The following is an 18368-nucleotide window of genomic DNA, read 5'->3' as shown; positions in this document are numbered from 1 at the left end:
TTTAAAACGTGTTAGTCTCAATAGAATTTATGATGTCCACACTCATCAATTCATCGACTAGGGATAATTTTAATATGACTAGAGATGATCCTTGTCACAACAGATTCCCGTCATAAATTTGTGACGGGAATCTGGACCGTTCGACTTTAAAATAGAAGATTAAATTCAGGTTATCGCAATCATCCATTCAATCTACGGCCTGGATTTAATCTAAACTTTAAAATCGAACGGTCCAGATTCCCGTCACAAAATTTGTGATGGGAATCTGTTGTGACAAGTAGCTTTATTTTTTTAATATATTCATAATTACACATGTAGAGATGCTCATAAATTGTGATCCATTCACAAATTCTCTCATGCTATAAATCGTATTGTGGACATTCAGTAAATAAGTTTAAGATCCAATCAAACACATAGAGAATGTGCACTTAAATAGTGAATTTCTATTTATCTAATAAATATTATAACCATAAGGCGATTATCTTAGGACACCTTTCAAATATAACAAACTCCTACTTGGCCTAAGGTCAATCGCTATGATATCCAATACCACGTGTCTCTTTGTGTTCCTCAAATTTACTTTGAGGTAGAGATTAAAGGATCCATAAGGTTCCTTTCACTAGGAATCTTCTCAATTTATATTTCTCTTCTATTGATGATCTTTCTGATCAATTAATGTCGCCGAAGCACATATTTAGAGATAATGAGAGTTAGGTTCCATCGTCTGCGCGATTGCTCCCTTATTGTCGCAATAAACAAATAATGCTTCAACAATAGTTGGAACCACTCTAAGTTCAGTGATGAACTTTTTGATCCAAACTGCTCTTCGTTTGCTACTTTATAAGCTGCAATGGTGTCTTATTTGAAATGCTTTCAACTTATTGCATCACAATTTAAAGTGAATATGTACCCTGATTGGGACTTGAAATCATCCTTGTCTATCTGGTAGCTGACATCAATATACCCACATATAACCATATCACCATCTCCATATACCAAGAATACATCCTTAGTTCTTCGTAAGTACTTTTGGATCATTTTGACAGTCGCCTTATGATCCATTTCTGGACATGACTAGTATCCGCTCGTGACACTCAGAGCACATGATACATCGAGCCTCGTATATATCATAGCACATATGGTAGATCCTATTGCCAAAGAATAAGGAATTTTTCTCATGTAAATCCTCTCGTCTTTTGTCCGTGGGCATGTAGACTTCGAAAGGTGAACCCCATGCATGATGGGTAAGTAACCTTTCTTAGATTCAAGCATGCTAAACTATTTTAGCACCTTGTCTAGATATGTAGATTGTGAAACAAACAACCTCTTCGATCTATCTCTATATATTTTAATCCTGAGGATTTAGGTTGCTTCTTCGATGTCTTTCATGGAGAGCATTTGACTAACCATATGACTGACTACAGAATAGGTATATCGTTTCCTATCATTAATATGTTATTAATATATAATCACAAGAATACGATCGCACTCCCACTAATCTTCTTATACACAAAGGGTTTGTCAGATTTCATGAGAAATCAAACTCACTTATGAGAAATCCATATTTCTCTGGAATATTGTGTGTCCTACTGGATCTACGAAGAGGTTATGTCTCAATAGGTTCAACTGATGACTTATCAATATGAGTAATCGAGTAATTGGTTGTGGTTCTTGCTAGGTGTCTCATTAATGTGTCTCATTAATGTCTATTTGAGTTTCTTGAACTTCACTAAGTTTAACTCTACTCCCGCTATTTCTTGCAATAGAAACTTTTCTATGAATATAGTATTCCTTAAAACAAACACTTTTGTTCCATAGGAGAATATAATTGGTAACCCCTCATTTCCTTAGGATATCCAATAAATAGATATTTATCAGATTTAGCTTCCAGCTTATCTGATACAATCTTTTTCACATAAGTAGGACAACCTTATATCTTCAAGTAAGATAAGTAAGGTTTTACTATTCCATATCTCGTATGGAGTAGCGAAAATTACCTTGGTCAAGACTCTGTTTATCAAATAAACAGTTGTCTCAAGTGCATTGACTAAAATCTAGAAAGATTTGCATGATTTATCATTAACCTCACCATGTCCAACAAGGTTCACTTTTGCCTCTCAAATATACTATTATACATGGGCGTATACGACGGAGTCTTGTGAGACAATATTCCATTATTTCTAAGATAATCTTGAAACTCTCAACTTAAGTATTCACCACCTGATCGGATCAAAGTATTTTAATACTTTTATCAAGCTATTTTTCTACTTCAATTCTAAACTCTTTGAACTTTTCAAAGGCCTCAGATTTGTATTTCATTAAATACATATACCCAAATCATGAATGATCATCGATAAAGGTAATGAAATAGTTATAACCTCCTCATGCTTGAGTTGACATTAAACCACACACATCGGTATGTATAAGCCAAGTATCTATCCCACTAGTTCACCCTTTTAGGTAAAAGGTAATTAAATTATCTTGTCCTTAAAGCATGATTCACATGTATTAAATGAATATAATTCAAATTATTCCAAACTGTCAACCCTTTGAAGTTCAATCATACATTTCTTGCTTATATGGTCAAGACGATAATACCGTGAGCAAGAGGTTAATTGATTATCTTTTTGAGCACACTTGTTATTTGTTTCGATATTGAATACCTTGTTGGAAATATCTAACACGTAGATACTATTACTTAATATTTCAATCTTATAAAGAATTCTATTCAAAATTAGGTAACAACAATTGTTACTAAAATTGAATTGACCCTTTCTATTTAAGCAAAAAATAAAAAGGATATTCTTTGTTAAAATAGGAACATAGTAATAATTTTCAATTCTAAGACAAGTCTTTTACTATTCCTTAAGCCCTATATGTCATCACATATATTAGAGCCGCATCCAGTATCCAATACTCGAGTCTCTGAGAAAATATTATGACATTCAATTATGAAATTACCTCAAGTGAATGAGGCATCACATGCCTACTTTCTCTTTATAGACTCAAGATAAAGTTTGTAATTTTAGAATTGATAACAATTCTCAAATTCCTATATCAGTCAAAGAGGTTAGGGTCAGTCAACTTATTGGTATCCTAAATTATGCACAATTAAAAGACAACATGCGTAATCAATTAAATCTAGAAATATAATCAAACATATATATAAGAGATGATTTGCAATGTATTTACATACATTAATTGATCTCATTTATTTTACGAATTCAAAAACCTTTACTCTGAATTTGAGTGATAGTAGGTACACTCCAAATAGGTTGATATCCACTTATAGATAATAACAACCTTGGAGAGAGTTCAACAAGCTATTCTTAACTATAATGGTAGGTATCATATACCGATTACGTATAATATATATATAACTATCACATTATGCTATCTGCTACTTAAATGTTCACATAAACATCGGGTTGTTAACACATTAATACATATACATTTTATGTATAACACCCAACTTTACCTCTATCCACATTGACCTTGGAGAGAGTCTAACTCAACGATTCAAGTTAAAGTCAGCCCGCTAATCATAAGATCATATCTTGATGGTTCGAACATATTTAATTTCAAGCCAGGTTTGGAGAGAGTCGAACAACCCAAATAAGAATTTAAACTCTGGTAACCATATTAGCGAAAGGTGTTAACTTTAATTATTTTATAAGGGATTTTTCCAAGTCTCATCCTCTTTTCATACAAATATCTACAAGATATGATAATAAATGACATAACATAATTAATGCAACTAATCATAGCGAATGACATGACATGATATAATTAATGCAACTAATTATGACTATTTCTAGTCATAATCATTGTAAATCTTATTTAATAAAATATAATTAAAAATCTAATTTCATAAATTAAAATTCTTTAATTAGATTAGAAAATAATTTTTCATATTTAATTACATATTTTAATTTAGAAAATATAATTTTAATTAAAAAATCTAATAAATTAGGAAATAATTTTTCTAATTTGAAATTCTTAATAAATTAGGAAATTATATAATTAAAAGTTTTAAATTAAATCATAATATTTTCTTTTAGGAAATAAAAATCTTAATTAAAAAAATCTAATTAATTAGGAAATAATTTTTCTAATATAAAATCTCCTAACCAATTAGAAAATTTTTATAATTAAAAATTCTAAATTAAATTATAATATTTTATTAATTAGATCTATGACTAACTACGACACATAAAACTATTTTACATGTATGTCTTGCACTATTAGGCTCTAATATCGTTGTTGGAATCATCCCGGTACATTGCGCGTGTTCACACATTTCACAAACATACACAGCGAAAATATAATAATAATTAAAATTGATTATCACAATACACATATGCAAATACAGGAAATAACAGGTACATGGAAAAGCTAGAAATTTAAAATTTTACAGAATAATAAATATTCTATGTGTACCTGATAAATGACGTTGAGCGGGGTTGGCATCAATCGAGCGACCCTTGTCAAAGTTTCGCCTCTACTAGTGATCCACGTCAAGCCCTCGTTTGGTTGACTTTTGCATCACCGTCTTTAATACTAGTCGACAATCAGCAACAGTCGATATGAGAGAAAAAAATATAATTTTAGAAAACATGCAACAATGTTTGTCATGACCATTTTTCAAGGTTTTATAACTATCACTAGTAATCATATTCCCGGTGTAGGTTTCGATGGTCAACCTTTGATCGCCGACAAAAGGATAAATAGTTGGAACCTTTCCGACGTTGGTGGAATGTTCGCCAATCACTTCACAAGCTCTCAGCGGCAAACCCTTACTTTAACTCGGTAGCAATTTCGACATCGACGTGGCAGCGGCTCCGACAACAATCCCTCTCCACCATCAACTCCGACAACAGCTCCTCTCCAGTAGAGGCCCTTCTTCGACAGCAATAACTTCTCAACTTGTCGATCTTGGAAAGCGAGCTCGGCTTCACAAGCCGCTGGTCGTGGAAGGGAAAGGCGACATCAGCCGTCGACCATGGAAGGGAAAGGCACCATCAGTTGGATCTTTTCCTCACTGGGAAGAAGAAGAAGCGAAGCGGCAATCTAGGAGAAATCGACGATCGACGCTCACGTAGAGTCACGATGGAGTTTCCCTACCCGCTTCAATCGACTGAAGTTAGTGGCCAAAATTGCAATTTTGAGAGGCTTCACATGGTCGGTTGATGGTCTTCCGCAAGTATACGGAATGTCATCAAGTAATAAAAGATATTGAACCACAGGGATTGAAGAATCAATCACTAAACTAACACAAGAAGAGTGGAAAGATCACGTAATTTGGGTTGAGATGGGGAAAGTGAGAGTGTAGTCGAGCTCCTAAACCTCAATCGAAGTAAAATCAACTAGTGATAGGATTAGAAAAAATGATCCTAGGACTTCGGATTCCTTGAGATTATGTTTGATTGATTATGGATTCCTTACCATTCCTCAATGTTTACACATTTATAGAGATTCTAACCAAAATATCCAATTAGATCTCGTCAGGTTTCCTCAGAATAAGATCAATAATCCTCGAACGTTACGATTACTAGTTTGAGATGACCCCAGATAGTCTGGTTATAGCTCTCCCGCTGTCACTGGACACTCCAGCATACTACTAGTATCCTACTCCTGTCATCGGGTATCCAATTAAGGACCTCTCACTAATAATCAATAACCATTAGCTATTTCTCATAAAGATTCATTGCAACCTAAGAATTTTCTCGGAAAGTCCAGTTAAAGGTTCACTTTCTGTCACAAGGCACCCCGATCATACGATCCTAAAATTTCCTTAAACCACAACTCACACTCATCCTTATAGATTCATACCATTCACATTCATATCATCAAATAAGCACAAGGCACAATATCCATAAAGCAAATGCACAAATATATCATAGAACATGGTAAACACAAATCCATAGTTACCATCATCCATAATACACCTCGATTCCTCCTATATTCTAGAATCTAAGATTTGACTCCATGACAAAGGGGATACAACACAAAGAAGATGTAAAGAAATACATTTTAGATCCTAATCTGAGATTAAAAAAATAAAACTTATCAATGGATGTCTTCTTCTTCGTCTTGCAATCTCCTAGTCGACGGTGGATGGATGCGATGGAGTAGGCCCGAAAGGATGGATGGATCATCGATTTTTGCTCCGAATGGCATCTACAGTGGCTCACTATCACTCTCAAGGTCTCTCTCTCCCCTTTTTAGGGCAAATAAGAGGGGTATTTATATGCCCCCATTATCAGGTCCTTGCCACATGGCCGTGTCTAGTCACACAGCCATGGGCACATGGCTAGACACGCTCTGTCATACGGCCGTGCCTGGTAGGCACAGCCATGTGCTGCCGGCGTTGCTGCTCGAAGGCCGCTGGAGAAGTTGGTAGGCCATCGAAGGAGCTAAGAACCCTAGCCACTACTCCTCCTTTGTAAGCAAGGGCACAACGACGGGCTTCTCCCTATGTCGCGCGTGCTGTTGGAGGATGATCCTTGCGTCTTGCCGGAGAAGCAAAGAGCCAATGCTCTTGTTCTTCTTCCCCAGCGCGATACTCCGCCATCTTCCAATTTTGACTTCTTGCAAAGGTGGCTCACGGCTAGGACGAGAAGGTCACAACCCTGTGGACGCACCAGCTTTGGGTTCTTCTATGCGAGCATTGAAAACCCCAATGTGAGGGCTTCTTCCCTGTTGAGAATTGCGAGAAACCAGAGGAGGGCGTTGCTGATTTGCTAGTTGCGGACCCCTGGCTGCTTCTCCTTGCTCCTAGCGCCAACCTCTCCTTCTTAAGCATTGTGGCTTCTCCCAACCACCACTTCTGTTTTTCCCCATGAAACCAGCATCGACCCTTTTTTCTTTTATCAACTCCGGTGATCGTAACAGGGCAAAAAGGAGCCCTCTTCTTCCTTGTGAAGAGTTCGTCACCAATGTTAACAATCCAGTGGGAAGCTAGTGTAGCTTTCGGTTCCGGATCTCGTTGATTGTCGTTATTGAACGTTGCTGAGAAAAGGCTTGTTGTCGATTAATCTCGGTCGTCTAATGATCAGATGTTAACTTTCTGGGAGCTTGTGAAGCTTCCGGAGAAAATTCTATCAACATCAGAAAAGTTTCGATAATTTATCTAAACGGACATACGATATCTTAAACACAGGGAGATTAATGCACTCATGATAAGAAGGAGCCCATATTGTAATATGAGATTGGTGCGGTAGTTCAATAATAATCCTTTAGTGGTATAGATTATTATTGATGGACTTGAGTTGTGTGTTCGGGGAGAATACAGGAAGCCCAAGCCCATCAGGAGGCCTAAACGAATTCCTCCTCTAGGTCCTTGTCTAGCCTCTAGATAAAGCCTCGTATCTGCTCAATGAGATTCTGTTAGAATTCTGTTAAGAATTCTGTTAAGAATTCGGTTAGAATTCTATTAAGAATTCTGTTAGAATTTTGTTTAGAATTCTATTAAGAATTCAGTTAATACAATTCGATTAATTCTAAATAAGAATTATGTTAATTTTGTTATCCAACAAAATTTTATTAAATTTTGTTATCCTTATCCAACAAAATTATGTAAATTTTGTTATACAACAAAATTATATTAATTTTGTTATTTTTTCCTAAAATTTCTATGATGGCAAAGTTATAAAAGGGGAGGATAGGAAGAGGCAAAAACACATCTCTTAATCCTTGTTTTTGTTTGCTAGGGTCGGCGGCACAAAAACAATTTCTTCCTTTTGTGCTAGGGCTGGCTCCCTCTCTTTTCTTCCTCCTTCTTTTGTGTGCTAGGGCCGACACCCAAGCCTTCCCTTTCTTTCTTTGCTAGGGCCAGCACACAAGGGGCTTTCCTCCTTGCTAGGGCCGACGGCCAAGAGAAGAGAAAGAAGAAGAGAAAGAATGTGAGGAAGAGGAAGAAGGAGAGGAAGAGGAAGAAGGAGAAACATCTAGCTTGAGTTCTTGCCATCGGTTTAGAAGAAAGAATTAGAAGGAATTGGGTGGAGTCATCTTGGTAGATCATCGCCCACACGACGTCCAGGAAGAGGAGAGGAATACAGCAGAAGATCAAGAGATCTTCGGGTAACGTACAATCATCTACACAATCTACAAAGAAGAAAGGTACAACTATTTATTCCACTACATAGTTATTTTTATTTTCCTTTGTATGGATCCTGAATATCAACATAAGAGTCCAAGATCATATGCTTCGATCAAGGTGTGCTTTGATTGGTCAAGAACTTGCTTGATTAATCAAACACATATCTGATCGAAGACGTAGGTTGTTTGGAAAGGTTCTATTCCTAAAAATTTTTGTGTGGCAAGAATTGAACGGAACAAAATTCCAGGCACCTACAGCTTCGACTCTGCCAAGGCTTCCGCCTGATCCTCTAAACCAGGACTTCCCTTTGCCTAGCCTACAACTAGGACTTTTCCTTGCCTAGACTCACCAGGACTTCCCTTGCCCAATCGTCTAGATTAGGACTTCGACTGCCTAGTCTAACCGACTAGGTCTTCTTGCTAGTTATCTAGTCTGACTAGACTTCACTTACTTCATCCAAAGATAATACTAAAATGTGTATACAATGTTCCTAATACTGTCAATAGTCAAAACATGTTTATCAATAATATGTCTACTGGGTGGTGGTGGTGGATGACTCATAGTCCAAGCCCTAAGCATATCCATCAACTGGGTCTGTCTGTCGATCAAATCACATGCTAGGCTAGCATCCTCGCATCCTGAGTATCAAGTCAACTGAGCACAGACTGCTATAGACCTTGAATGGTCTCCACAAGTCTGGTCAGTCGCTGATCAGTAGTCAGTGGAGATGGGGTGGAGGAAGCTGGAGTAACTCCTCTAAGTCTAAGTCGTCGTCATCCACGTCGACGGCTAGTGGTGGTGGTGGTGGTGGCTGGGGTTGGGGTTGGGGCCCTCATCTCTAGGATAATACCTCATCCTCATCTATACTGACCCCAGCTAATGAAAATTTTATAACTCCTAGTATGTCATACTCACTAGGTGGTTTGATATCACCATCGTTGACATCAAATCCTAATGATGCTAATAATGCAGTCAAAATATGACAGTAGGGCATGTGAACCCTCCTGCTAGTAGTAACTGTGGATGAGTAAATGATGATATGAAACATATGTAGACTAATGCCTACATCAAACCTATGGATCAATGCATAAAGTAAAAATGTATGGAATGGTCGCATCATAGTGACGTCCTTGGTAGTCAGGGGTAGAATGCATGTAACTAATATCCTATACAGGACATAGTCCTGTACTCTAAGTCTGATAGAGGAGAACTGGGTCACAGTAGGAACCCGCTCCTCCTCGAAAAAATACAAATGCATGAGGTCTAAAGTAACATGAGAGTAGGGATCCCCAAAAGGTACATCCCTAGGTGGGTAGCATGCAAATGGACACTGAGATGGGCGGAGTCCTAGAAAATCTCTAATGATGGCAGGTGAGATGGAAATGTCCCTCCCCCTAACTCGCGGGTGGAGTAGGTCAGGTCATCGACCTGAACTAGATTATTATACAGCTCGGCACACAAACTCGTGTTAACCGGGCTAGTACAATAAACTAGTTGATGAAGGTCATAATGCTCTATGACCTCCACCAAGGGAATGCATGAGCGTGCAAAAAATATCCTACAGATATACCTAGAATGCAATGGAATGAAAGATAATGAATTAAACCTAATCCTAAGTTCCTCTGTAGGGAACCTGGGGTCAGAACTGGATGTCCTAGAGGGGCTAGCCTCATTACCCCTTTTCTTAATCCTAAAGCATAAAAATAGCAATTTTAATTACTAAAAATGAAATTAATTAATTTGAGGGTGTTTTTAGGGGATTAACTAGGCATTTTAGTAGTATAATAATAGACCTGATGACCTAGAGCATTGCTGGCGCCGCGAGATGGGGGAAATGGGGGTAGAAAGGGCTTTTCATGTGGTAAAAATGTGTGGGGCCGTGGTTACTTTTATAAACGTGTTCCAGGCGCCTGGAAGAGGAATCGAGGTGCCTGGAAAGGTGCGGTTCGAGGCGCCTGGACGTTCATTCCAGTCGACTGGAGTCAGAAAATCAAGGGTGCCTGCGAAAACAACGATCGATTTTTGATTTTTCAGTTTTGAGGCGCTTGGATTTTGGTTTCCAGGCGCCTGGATTTGGCTGGGCCGGGCTTTTTGGGTCCGTTTCGAGTTATTTGGGTTGGGTTTAATTGATTAAGTTTTTAACTTAGGTTTTGATTGATTATAGTTAATGTAAAATTAAGGTAAAAATTGATTTGGTTAATTTAGTTAAGGTAATTAATTTTAGTTAAGATAAATTTGGTAAAAATTAATTTAGTTAAAGTTGGTTAATATTAAATTAATAAAAATTAATTAGTTAAAGTTGGTTAATATAAGTTAAGATAAAATTAATTAAATTTGATTAAAATTAATTTGGTTGAAATTGATTAAAATTAAATTGGTTTAAATTAATTTGGTTGAAATAAAAATTAAGATAAAATTGGCTTAAATTAATTTGGCTGAAATAAATTAAGATTAAAATTGGTTTAAATTAATTTGGTTGAAATAAATTAAGATTAAAATTAGTTTAAATTAATGGTTAATTAATGTTTACATTAATAATTAATTATGTTTTAATTAATATTTATTAAACTTAATTTACGTTTAAAATTAATTGAAGTTATTTAACATTTACTAATTAAATTGATTTCTAAATTGATTAATTAATCAATTAATTTCACCTAATTCATCTCACTCATGTCTAGATTATCACACAGTTAATCCTATGGGTATTTGTGAGATGATTTTTCAATTTTATCTTATTTAATTAATTTTCAAGCTATCTATTATTTGATTAACCTTGAGTTAGATTCAAGTTTAATCGTTTGACTAAACATACATTTCAGGATCAGTTTATCACACAGTTAATCCTATATGTTTTGTGAGATGATTTTTCAGTTTTATCTTATTTAATTAATTTTTAGATATCTATTTTTGAGTAATCTTGAGTTAGATTCAAGTTTAATCGTTCGACTTTCTAAACATACATTTCAAGGATCAGCTTCTAGGCCGTGGTGAGGCACAAGGGCCTTCTTGGGTATCAGAACAACAACCACTTTTTAAGACAAAGCTGATTTTGAAAATTATATGGTTAGCTAGTCTAGAGAAAAACTTTGGTCTAACTAGTCTAGGATGTGGCGAGGTAGCTTCGACTAGTTTGACCTACCTAAGTAGACCAAGTAAGGTACTCCTTACCCCACTTGACTACTTAAACTGGGTTTTCCTAACATACTATCATCTCGCCCCACCCTGGTACTATGTTGGGCAAGAATTAATCAAATATTTATCCTTACCTAGCCTAGGTTATTCTAATGCAGAAATAAATAAAAAATAAAAAAAATTACAGACAATCGTTTAGTTATGTTTTTAGATCCATCATGGATCATGACCCTTGTTGGGTCTGATCAAATAATGTATTTGATCCTTGGGGACCCAGAATTGGTTCGTTCCAACTGGATTTGTCAGTTTGGACTTTGGAACCCATGCTTGGACTCTGGGTTTCTTAGGTCTGTGTAGTAATGTCATGAATGCTCTATTTTTTGCTTTGTGTCCAATACCCGATCGATTGTATCCAGCCCTTTGGTTTCTAAGTATCATGTCAAGATACTTAAATCCTGAGGTGAATTTTTCAAGCAATCTTTTTAGATCGTCAACTTGAAGCTTCAATTGAGAATTTTCTTTCTCAAGTTGAACTTGAGTCGAATCCTCAATTTGAGTGACTTCAGTTGACGATCCAGAGTTGACTTTCTCCTTGAGGAGAGCTACCTCCTCTTGGAACGATTCAACTAAGGCATCAAACTTAGCCAATTTCTTTGTTAAACTAACAATTATAGAATATAACTTTTCAAAACTTACAGCGGTGTTGGAACCTTCGAAAATGGATGCTGATCCATGGCTTGTACTCGAGTCTGTGTCCGACTCGCTATCGATCTCCGTTGGTTCGTCCCGTGCTGGAAGTGCGAGGAAGCTTGTCAGTAGGTTCTTCATTCGAATCCTCCGATGATGATTCGTCCCATGTGGCCTTTAACACCTTCTTCTTGGATCTTCGTTCCTTCTTCTGATTTGGGCACTCAGCTTTGAAATGTCCTTTCTTGTTGCACCCACAACACTTTAGATCCACTTTGTCGGTTGAAGATTGGTTGGTGTTTGACTTTTGTACTAGTTCTTTACCTTGATTCCGCGCTTTTCTGTATCATCTTGCGGACCAAGTTCACCAGCTCCGTTGTGACCTCGTCGTTGCTCTCAAAGTCTGATGAGTCAGATTCTTCTATCGCCTTTTTGATTTTCTTTTCTTTGGAGGTACCTACAAGAAGGGCTACACCTTTATCTTCCACTTCAACATTAGTCTGTTCATGCAACTCGAACTCTAAAAATAATTCATCTAATTTAACTTTTGAAAGGTCCCTAGAGACCTTGAAGCATCCACCATAGATGCCCACAAAGTGTTCCTCGGGAATGCTTTCAAAGCGTACCTTATTGTGTCTCGGTTCTCCACCGGTTGTCTGATTGCATGAAGGCTATTTAGGATATCTTGTATTCTGGCATGTAAAGCGCTTGCCGATCTCCGTCCATCATACGGATGTTGTAGAGTTTATTCAATAGCAGGTCTCTCTTGCTGACCTTCGTGTCCGAGGTGCCTTCATGCAATTTGATTAGCTTATTCCATAAGTCCTTTGCACTTATGAAGGGTCCGACTCAGTTCAACTCCTCCTTGGTCAACCCGCATTGTAGAGTTTGGGTTGCCTTTGAGTCTGCCTCGATCTTCTTTCTCGTGGTCGCATCCCATTTGTCGCAAGACTGTGGTAGGTTGTCATTGTTAGTCGGATTGTAAATCCCGTCTGAATGACTATCCACATCTCCACTTGTGTCTTCAGGTGGTACTCTATTCTACCTTTCTAGTAGATGAAGTCCTCTTCAAAGAATAGAGGTGGCCTTGCAGTACTAAATCCTTCCTGGTGGGCTATTTATCTAGCATACAGAAAGAACAAAAACTTCGTTCCAAGACTTGGTCTTGGATTAGTAGTGCGGGAGGAAAAAATAAAATAAAATTTTAAAAAATTCAAAAAAATCTAAAAAATAATTTTGGAAAACTTGCTCGACCAGTGGTTACATTGAGTTAAAGCACCCCACTCTGATACCAATTGTAGGATCGTAGAGAGCGCTAGAGGGGGTGATAGTGCTATCTTTTAGCGTTTTCTCAATTTTCATAAACTCATCGATTATGCTCATAAATCAAAGTTAACGTTGCAGCGGAAAATAAGAATTGCATGAACACAAGAAGCACAATAGACACAATTCTTTTTACTTGGTTCACAGCCACTGGCTGCCACTCCAAAGCTCACGATCTTTGATCGTTTACGTATAGCAATCCACTAATTAACTCCTTCCTTATGGAGAAGGAGTTGTAACGATTTACAAAATATTGATACGATAACAAATCTATCGTACTTTAATGAAAGGCATACAATAAATCGTTACCCAGATCACCGGAGGTTGAGAAGATTGCTTGCAATGCAGAACTCTAGTGTTACGATGGCTTCTAGGGTTGTCGTTCGTGTGCATATTACCGTCGGCTTGCTATGGAATGCTTTGAATTGTTGTCTAGAAGCTTTTTGCCGATCCGCCATCGACGCTGCTAATTCAACACTTCTAGTCGCTCCTAGATTCCCCTTCCAGGCGCCTCTGCTGACGTGGAGGTTCCAATGAACTTTAACTGTCGCTGCTTTATCCGGCACTTCCAGTCGCCTGGAACCGATCCAGTCGACTTGGAAGCTGAGGTGTCCCAACCACTGGGACAATGCCACCTCATCGCTTCCGGTTCTGAGTCGCCTGGATTCACAATCCATGCGCTTGGACCTCCGGTCGCTTGGATTCCGGATAGAGTCGCCCGGAATCAAAGTTCCCACCTCTCCAATCCTGCATTACAAGTTAGTGCAAAAACCAAAGTAATAGAAATGGATTAACAGTTTTTGAACTGTTAAGTGGTCTTAACTTCAAATTTCCAGTGAAACCCTGGATTAGATCGACTCCTACTGTTCCACTCCGAGAATGCGCCTTACCCACTCCACTCGGGAGAATTTATCTTAATTTTCCAACAAGTCCTCCAGACTTATTGGACTTTCTTCTTAGCCATGATCCTCGGCCCCCAGGATTTGCTACTAGGCTATCGGTCCACCTAACCATCTAAACTTCCACCAAGCATCTGGTCCTCTTGACCTGCCTGGATTTCTGCCATGCTTCCCAGTCCTCCTGACCTGCCTGGACTTGCACCTGGTGCACTTGACCTTGCTAAGACTTCTGCCTGATCCTCCAAATCAGGACTTGCCTTTGCCTAGCCGCAACTAGGACTTACTTTGCCTAGCCTCGACTAGGACTTTTATGTGCTCCCTACACACTAGATAAGTTTGTCAGTACACAACATACACTTAACTTGAACCTCGTGCCATCATCAAAACTAAAATTTGATCATTTGGTGCTTCCTACACCAACATAACAATCCTGACAAGTGGTCATAGGATATTCATCTCCTAATAAAAAGAGTGGTGAATCCTTTATGGGTTACTTAATCACCTTCGGACACTTCAACTTATACCCAATCATCTTAGGGCCACACCACTGAAGAGATGTTTGCTTAAGATGTCAAAGTATAAGTCTCTATGACCAAGATGACTTGAATACCTCAAGTCAAAGGAAATTTACACTAGAGCTGCAATGAGATATTAATAGACATGTAGTCTCATGGCATGTCACATATGATGAACTAGTTACCTTTAATTGACATCCATATGTTAACTCTCAACATCCCAATGTTTCCAACTAGTTAGGATCAGCTGCTTAGTTAAACCAAGAAGTCTAACATATGCTAGTCTTATAAAATCAATATTGTCTAGTCTCATCAATTCATCGTCTAGGGAATATTTTAAAATGTACATAATTACACATGAAGAATATCCACTAATTATAATCCAATCATAATTTCTCTCATGCTATGCATTATATTGTGGACTTCATTAATTGAGTTTAAGATCTAATCAAATACATAGAGAATGTATACTCAAATAATAATTTTATTTATCTAATAAATATAACATTATCTAAGGCGATTGTTTTAGACACCTTTCAAATAATGACCATGCCTCAAGCTTGACAAGGACAAACGTAAGGCATGTGACGAGGGTAACAATAATTCTTTCAGAATTATTTTTTATGAATAAGACTCATTTTGATATTCTTGTTAAATGTAAGATTGGTAGTACCCAATATATAGATGACCATACCTTAGAAACCCTAGGAATTAAGGATGATATTGACTGGATGATCAATAGAATAGGATGGGATAATTTGATGAGTATGAAACTTCCCACTTATCCTAGAGTCACCCTTGAATTTTTGAGTTCTGTGGAAGCCAACATCTTAATTAGAGAAGGGTGGTGTGAGGGAAGGATTGCTTTTCAGATGTTCAATAAGGATTATGAGTGGACTTTGGAGGAGTTTAATATGTGTTATGAATTGCCCGATTGTGGAGAGAGGAGACTACCTAAAAATTTTAACGACGATTCCTTTTGAAAAGAAATCACAGATATAGAAGAGTACGACCTCTCTTGATCCAAAGTCTCAACCCTTCAAAATCATATTTTCTGCTATCTCCATTGAGTTATGGCTTACACTATCTTTGGCCGTGGAGAGAGTGATGGGATGGTGCGATAAAGTGAGCCATTACTTCTTTAGGTCATGGTTTACAATGTAAATATTGACTCAGAATCCCATTTCATTCGACACCTCATCAAGATTAGAAAAGCCTCGATGGGGACTATCATTTCTAGTGGACTGATTATAAAGATTATGTTAGTGATAGCCTTAGCACTAATTATCAGATGATTGACAAGGAAACTTTTGTATCATACTTCTTTAATAAAAGACAAAGTTTATGGTTATTATATTTATTTTAAATCTGTATAAAATGAATAAGTTTAATAATATTCTAGGGTAGAAGTTCTAGTCTACAACATATCAATTAGTTGATTGATAGTGAAAGACTGTAGATATATATATAGAACACTATTCTTAACTATTCTTAGTCAAACTTTAATATACAAGGGCAATATTAATGCATTAAGATTAGCATATAGGTCAACTGATGACTTAATCTCATAAGTCATGGATATAAGATATCAAGTTAACACATGAGTATATATTAAAGAATATGTACTGAATTAATCCACCATGAGAATGCTTTATGGATCGTTATATGAGTGTCTTAAACATTTTCATAGTGACTATTAGTGTAATTAAATAATCCTTAGATTTGAAGTTATTACAGTTCCCTATATAAGGAGTTGTGTACTTTAGTTTCGGCAAACGTCACCTGTAACAAGATGGACTATAAAGTTGATCACTAGATATGGAATAAGTTATGCGAAGGGATAAAAGTGATGTAGATGGGATCTATCCCTTCCATATAATGGAAGTGATATATGTAAGCCCCTTGATTAAGTAGGACTACTAAAATGCATGACCATGCTCAAATAAGTTAATATGAGATATTGAACTCATTTGGTTAAGTGAATCTACTTGGAGATTAAAAAAATATAAAGATTGATAAGGGGATGACATGATCTATGCCTTATGGATCAATCTAAATATCGAGGATAGAAGGGCCAAGTTATACAATATAATAGATATAGAAAAGTTAGGTCGATCTTGACATTCTCATCAATTGGGTAGCAATGATGCATTGCTAGATGTCACTCATTGCTTATGTATCTAAAAATATAGTTTTAGAGACATTGCCAACGTTACAAGAACCTATTGGGTCACACACAAAGAACATGTTGATTTGGAGATGGATTTATTTTAGTTTGACTAAAATATGATGGATCCTAAGATTATAGAGTTAAGTCTAATCCGAATTAGACTCATTGAGTTAGACTTAAATGAATCCAACTATTAGATTATTGGATTAAGTCTAATCCGAATCAGACTCATTGAGTTAGACTCAAATGAATCCAACTATTGGATTATTGGATTGAGTCTAATCCGAATTAGACTCATTGGATTAGACTCAACCACTAAATAAGATTAATGTCCATTAATAGATATTAATGGAGCATTAAAGAAAGGGAGAGCAAAAGACATAAAACCTTTTATATTCATTGGATGAGCATAAAAGCCATTCTTTACAATGCATTTAAGGATGAACACTTCTAGTCTTCTCTTCTTCTCCTCTTAGTTGAACCATCCAAGTTACTAGCACAATAAAAGTGGTTCTTCTCCGAAGACTGAGTTTGTACGATGAACGAAGGACGTGTTCGTATGGATACCAAAGAGGCACGATTAGTCTAATCATGCTGAGATCTACAGAATCAAAGTTGTTGTCAGGATTATTCTGTTCATGTAACAAAGGTGATAACTTGATCAAACATGTATACTGTATTCGCATGGATCTTTAGAGGGATCAATTTTTTCACTGTATTTATTTGCTATTTTCTCATAAGATCCCTACAGATTACTATGACCTTAGGTTGTGATCTTGATGGACTTGAGGCTATTCATGGTATTTCGAGGATTGATTTTGAGGCATGTTTGGGTATGAAAATGATTGTTAGATATGGAGGGAGTTATGGACTAGTTCTGAAGGATAACTTCTCCCTTCGATTGCCAAACCCCGAATTCACCACCATCCGAAATCACGCCAATTGGCTCTTGTCCAATGCTGTACCAGCCCTTGCCACCATGGCACTTCCTGGTCTACCGTCGACTAGACTCAACCCTGCTAGGTATTCTTTTTCTTTTGATGATTCTCCTGCAGGACATTCCGAATTTGACTTCTCAATTTTTTGCACATCTGTCGATATCACAACTTGATGTAGAGGACCAACCATCAAATCGACAATATATACAGTTGGCACAAATATTTAGATAATCTTCCTTAGTTACCTTACTTCCCTCCTCCTCCCCTGTATTAGTCTTTATATCATTAGGGGCAATGAAGAGTTCAAGTTTGAGGGGATATTTTGTTAGTTTAGCTGATTTGTTTTAAAAGTTCTTTAGTTTAGTTTTGTTAGTTTTATCATGTTTCCTTTTTGCATCATAAAATTTTCTTTTCATTGCATGATCATATTACCATGTCATCATGCATTGTTTGTTTGTTTCTTATAGCATGATTCTAGCATGATAGATTTCATGTTTTTGTGATGGTATGCTACTATACGTAGTGATCTATTTTCTTCTATTAGTGGTAGCATGACTTGATCAGTGTTTTCACCGTAAGAGTTTGGTATTGACATAGTTG

This window comes from Curcuma longa, chromosome 4 (assembly GCF_044706935.1).
Source record: "Curcuma longa cultivar G26 ecotype Majalengka, Jawa Barat chromosome 4, ITB_CL_G26_1.1, whole genome shotgun sequence".
Classification (NCBI taxonomy): domain Eukaryota; kingdom Viridiplantae; phylum Streptophyta; class Magnoliopsida; order Zingiberales; family Zingiberaceae; genus Curcuma; species Curcuma longa.
This window is presented reverse-complemented; position numbering follows the sequence as displayed.